Source organism: Rhipicephalus microplus, chromosome 5 (genome assembly GCF_043290135.1).
Source record: "Rhipicephalus microplus isolate Deutch F79 chromosome 5, USDA_Rmic, whole genome shotgun sequence".
NCBI lineage: Eukaryota > Metazoa > Arthropoda > Arachnida > Ixodida > Ixodidae > Rhipicephalus > Rhipicephalus microplus.
Window position 1 is genome coordinate 66,750,022 of NC_134704.1, and position 6,000 is coordinate 66,756,021.

Here is a 6,000-nt window from a genome sequence, read left to right on the forward strand (position 1 = left end):
TATAATTTCCTGGCGCTCTTTGGACATCAATGGCCCTTGCGCCATTAAACAACATATATCATCATCACCAACAAATGACCAATTAAAGTTCAAGTAAAAGCGTTCTAAATCCTGAGGGCCAGATTGGCGGTACGATGGACGCCAATGAGGTGCAGGGCAGGAGGCGGTGGAAAGACGCTATGAAATGCGCTCACTTGCCGATGTGCGCCGCCCTTGTGACGTCGGCGCTTGATGGCATGGGTCCGACTACGGAGCAGTCAACCCGCATCGGAGACGCGATGCTCAATGCGGGAAATGGCCAGCCCGTCCAGCGAAGATTGTGCGCCGAGACGCGATGCTCGGTGAAACCGTGACCATTAGCCAGGCCACGTTCATCGCTGTGCCGAACGACTGACCAGCAGGCCAGGCCGCGCCCCGAGATGCAGTACTCGTGCCGCAACGCCACCCCAGCTGGTAGTTGGACCGCAGTAGCGTGGACAGCCGCGTTCCCCGGCCAGAACCTGGATCGCCTGCGTCCGACGCTTCGGCCCACTGTCTTCCATCTGCCGCTGCTTCGGCTCGTCCCCAGCCACAAAACTTACCGCCACGTAATGGTCACACGTGGCCCAATCATGGTACGCCACCTCCATGGGCCACCCAAGGTGATCAGCTGATTGGCTGACCTCACGCGCACAGTTAGCTCGAAATCACACGCGCCTTGCCCCGCACTTCCGTCGTTGTCGTTTTCTTCACTCATCACACCGGGGGTCTTAGTCCAGGTGTGTGTGTGTGTGTGTGTGTGTGTGTGTGTGTGTGTGTGTGTGTGTGTGTGTGTGTGTGTGTGTGTGTGTGTGTGTGCGTGTGTGCGTGTGTGTGTGTGTTTTTTGGACTTTCTGCATTCAACGACAATGCATTTAAAATAAACACACAAACAACGAAGTGGGACGCGAGCCAGTGGTCTTGAGGATGGGTAAACGTTGACGAGGATGGTAGCAGTGTCCTCTGTGATGTCGAAGCCCATTTCTTCACCAGGAGTCATGCAGCCAGGCACGTCGGGCTGTCATTCCAACCAGCGATGCAGCAGGGAACCTTGGGCAGCCGTACATCCACAGGCAGCCTTGGGCAGCCTGTGGATGTTCGGGTCACACACGAAGGCGAAATTGAAGTGTTGTTGCGTCATGTGCTCTATCAATAATTTTGTGGCATCACGTGTATGGTCTAGATTAGCCTGTAAAAATTTTAAGTTATTGCTGTGAGTCATGATAGTTTTGATCAATTTTAAATAACAGGCGCAACGCCTTTCCTAAAACAAAAATGCGAAAAGCTGTAAGGAGCCTTTTTTCATGTATTGCAGTGTGACCCGCGCAACCAGCAAATATCTTGAGGAAAGAAATATCGTGTAATTTTGTGGGATGTGTAGTTACTTGTAAGTGTGTGTCATATGGTGTAATTTCGTGTATGAATATGCCATAATTTGAAGAATAGCAGCAAAAGCAGCGACCTCCATGTGGTCCATATAAATGAGTCGAAAAGGATGCGGGCACTAATGCAGGAAACCGTAAATAACACTGCACGTTATAGAGGCCGCTGCGTCCTTCTTTGATGTACACGCCTCCTAGATTATCCATAGTCTGTTCTGGCCTTCATGCGGGCGACACGTTCTCGTAATATAGGACACATTTCGTGTCCAGTTGGATGAGAACTAGGTCTTGCGACCTTTTGGCATTCATTGCAAACGATTCCTGGATCGTTCATTCTAAGAGTGCATGCTTCGCCAAGATGTGTACCCGTGCACTTCGTACACACCACTTTGTCACGTTCGTTGGCGACAGGACAGGACTTTCTTGTATGGCCGTACGTTGCACAATATGTGCACAATAGCACATGAAAGTCCTCACTCACGCTACATGCTGTCCAACCGAGAACTCGTTCCTGAGCAAGCAGTGAGCGACAGGTGGAAGGATCCACTTCGAGCACATGTGTGAAGTTGCCCGATCGCTCCTTGTACGATACCGCCACTCGGCATGTGGTCGGGTCTAAATGTAGGTTCGGATTGCGCATGTTTAGCTGTGAGATGATGTTGGCGGCTGGAATATCGGAGTCTACACCAGTGAGTTTGACGCGAGGTTTTCGCTTTTGGGGCAATCGGACTGACCATGACATGCTTGTGACTGCGTTCTTTTCAAGTGCATTCTTTAACCTAGTAATAGCGTTATGGTCGTTTTTTAATATTGTTAATCCATGACGTGTCTTTGTGAGAGTCAGTTCACCAATGTTTTCCCTAATGGGGTCAATGTTTGACTTAATAATCTTCGTGACCTCATTGGCAGGATTGTTAGACGGAATGAGTGGGGTTAGAAACATAATATGTTAATGCTCTCGCCTTGTGGTGTGCGTTGTGTGTTGGTCAGCGATTTCAGACCAGTGCGATGGCAGTACAGGGTGAGAACAAGTCTCAGGCCAAACGGGTGGGACCACGGTAGGACGCGCCGTGCTCCGCGCGGCTGCCGCCGCATAAGTCATGGCCGTTTGGACAGGCCGAGGAGCCGAGAGTGCCCCTCCGCTCTCCTCGCTCGCTGCAGCTGCGCGCGCACCCCTCTCTCTCGCGCGCCCGCCTTCTCTCTGTCTCCCGTCGAGAGCGGGTCGTGCGATGGATGTCCCGGAGGCAACGCTACCGCTACCATCTGGATATAAGGCGCGTTAGTGACACCGATATATATATATATATATATATATATATATATATATATATATATATATATATATATATATATATATATATATATAGAGAGAGAGAGAGAGAGAGAGAGAGGAATACTGCGGACGCCGCCGATGGCGGTGGATGGTTTGGGGTCGCTTATAAAGTGTATTCACACTTAATATATATATATATATATATGTATATATATATATATATATATATATATATATATATATATATATATATATATATATGCTAGACTAATCCTTGCACGAGACGGTTGACGACCAATAGATGCATGCATACTCATCTAAAGCATTGTCTGTCGGTGCGAGACCCTCGTAATCGTAATGAAGGAATTTTTATGATGTTCGCATTTTCTTACAGTACCAAAGCCAACTTAGAGTGCATAAGGGACATTGTTGTCGAAGTGCAGTGTAGCAGTTGTAACATAAATTGTAGTCAGAACATCACTCCTTCCGTCGGTGTTATCTGCCCACAATCTTCGAGTTTCATTTCCGTATTTTATTGCTTAAGGAAAATATTCCCCTTTTATCATTAATTTCTAGCTTAAGCAGAAACTTGGCTTTCTCACAAATATAGCGTCCCTCGTAAACTTGCGTTTCTGCCTGTACACCTTGTACATCTACACGTCATCTAAATATGTTGTTGTTACAGCCTTCCAACCTTTCATCCCATCTGGACCATGTGAAACCCGAACCCACAACGCCTTCCACATCCAGCCTGCGCCTCTGGTTGGGACATGACCCTGTCCGGCAGCCACGACCTCCCTTGGTTCCCACATATCCGCACTCCCGTCCCATTGCTTGCCTTCGGTGAAATATGTCGTGCAAGGAAGATCGTCTCTCCAGCCTGCCCTTTTCGGTTTTCACTATGTGTAAGAACTCTGGTCCACGTTGCTGCTCGTCGTTGCTCCACTGTGCCCGCTATGAACAGTGAGCGACTGGGTGCTGCTTGACCTGATTCAGCGTAACACGCCAGTCGTCCCTGCATCCTCCCTAGGCTATGAACTGTCCGTGAAACGCTGTGTAACACGTTTGTATCCGTGTTCTATAGCCTCGTAATTCCCTGTACTTGTGCACTGAAATGGGACAATTTAGAGAGAGCTCCCATTATTTTGCCTCGTTTGACTAATATCAACGTAATTTTGAGTCTAACGTGTACATCTGAGCAAACATTCTTTACAGGCGAGTTTGTCGCATGACGTGCTCATTTCGAGTGATTGTGCTAACCAGTCCTTATAGTGAAAAAATTTATGCGTTTGAATCCATGAGTATATACTATACAGAGATGTATTAGGAATAATCCAATGGTTTGCAGAATCTGCCAGTTTTTATTGTAATGGTACGCTGCTCAGCCGCTGAATGCATCTAGTGTTTCTTGACCACTGGATCTATACCATTGAATTATTTACGTAGGCGTAACGTTTAAAGCAGCATTACGCCACAGTATACACTTTCCACCTGTTTTTAACAGTGGAATTGCTTGATCCATCTGTATTTTTCATCTTCATTTTTTTCTATGATGAAGGCATCCATTCACATCGTGCAATACAGCGACATATTGATGCTCTTTAGCATGAAAAGCTGCGTAACTCGCTACATGTTCTATCAGTCTGGTCGGCCGGCAGACTGATATCAATTATCTGGTAGTGTTCTTTCAGAAAAAAATGTGCACTGTTACGGACATTGTTCAAGTCAGGCAGCAAAAAAGTGTGGCGGCGGAGCAGTGCACTCTACTTTTCAGTTAAGACGGTTTGCTTTCCTGTGATGTCCGAGAACTTCTACAGTGTTCTTAATGGTAATAGTGTCATGATTTGTGTGTGCTGTTCAGCGTGCCTGATTTAACAAGTACACTCGCTAATTCATCGTATGTTTTTGCATATGTTTTGTTGAAGGATTGGTTTTATGTACGTTTCGAAGGTGTAGCACGCGTTTTATTATTGGAAATAAATGCTGAGGGTACATTGTAGATTCATGAAGTCTGTGTTAATCACTACATTTTGTTTTGTAATGTCAACGTTTTATTTTAAATTTTATTGATTTCATCGAACGAAAATAAAAACATGCTTACAAATTGTTATGCCCGGTGTTGTCGTCGGCTCATAGACGTACGCGTTGGTCGCGGTAGTCCAAAAAGCTCAGACAGGCTCGAATGGTTAAAAACAAGTTTATTACTATTCGAATGGAGGCGGCGGCCGAACTGCCGGGGGAAACGAACGGTGGATCGTTTGCGCCGAGCGGGGGAAGGGGAGGAGTCAACATCTGGAAGCAGTTTATGCATCCGGTCCTTCGCGGGTTCGGAGGCTTGCTCGTGACACAGGGGTGCTTGGAACACAACACAAATATTGTTGTATGTGTTACAATTTTACTTGGTACTCGGCATACTTCAAAGTATTATTATGCACTTGCCAAAGGCTGGTAGGCCTGCCATTATTGTACTTTTCCTTTTGACTTAGGCATATTGTAACTGGATGTTTTATCCAATTCAGAGTATCAATACACCGTATTGTTCATTCTATTTCGGATTGGCCCAAACAGTGTTGTCTTCCTTTGCACTTTTGCCTGACACTATTCTGTGATGAAGAAATTTCGCTGTTTGCTTTTTGTTTTCCTTCTAATAATAAATTATCGGCCTTCTGCAATTCATTTGGACAAATAAATTGGCATCTGCGTCTTGTGGGATGCTTCTTAACCATAGCTAACTAACGTTCTGCTAGTCCAGTGCTTTTTTCTCGGCACAACAGGGCCAATTATTTAAAAGAGTCATCATCCTAGCCGCTATTTATAGCCTAGGCTTGTTAGGTTATTAGATATTGAACTTGAGCTTTGCTGAAATAAATACTAGTTTACAAGGAGACACGCAATTTAAGAGTAATCCTAAGCTTGCCATATTCATCATCCTTTGTGGAACTGCAATTGTTTTGTGCTACTTATAGTTCAGACTTCAAATTGTGGTAGTCGTTGAAAGGAACCTGAAGGGGCCAGCGAAGTATGGTCTGTTTTACAGAAGTGCGCCAATAAATTGCGAAACCACATTTTTTAGGACTCTTTTCCAGTTAAGGAGCATTCTGGTTTTATAGAATTCAGTTTCGCGGGACTACCGTAAACACATCGGATACCAAACTTCACAAGGTAAGTCTTATCGAAGTTGAGACGGGTGCAGCCTATAACAGTTTGAAATGGCACAAGTCGCTGCGTCGCAATGCACATGCAGATGTGCAGCGCCGAATGACGACTCTTGCTGTACCACATATATCGCCTGTAAAGCAGTGAAAACATCACCTTGTTTCTGCGACT

At 45.8% G+C, this 6,000-nt stretch overlaps 1 long non-coding RNA gene across 1 annotated transcript in view; it reads left to right on the forward strand.

Annotated features, from left to right (window-relative positions):
- LOC142817283 (uncharacterized) overlaps positions 1 to 4,783 on the forward strand; it is a 41,303-nt gene extending 36,520 nt beyond the window's left edge. The window contains exon 2 of the long non-coding RNA XR_012895147.1: positions 3,359 to 4,783. This is a non-coding gene — a long non-coding RNA (uncharacterized LOC142817283). The remainder of the gene's footprint in view (positions 1 to 3,358) is intronic.
- Positions 4,784 to 6,000: the final 1,217 nt, after the last annotated feature.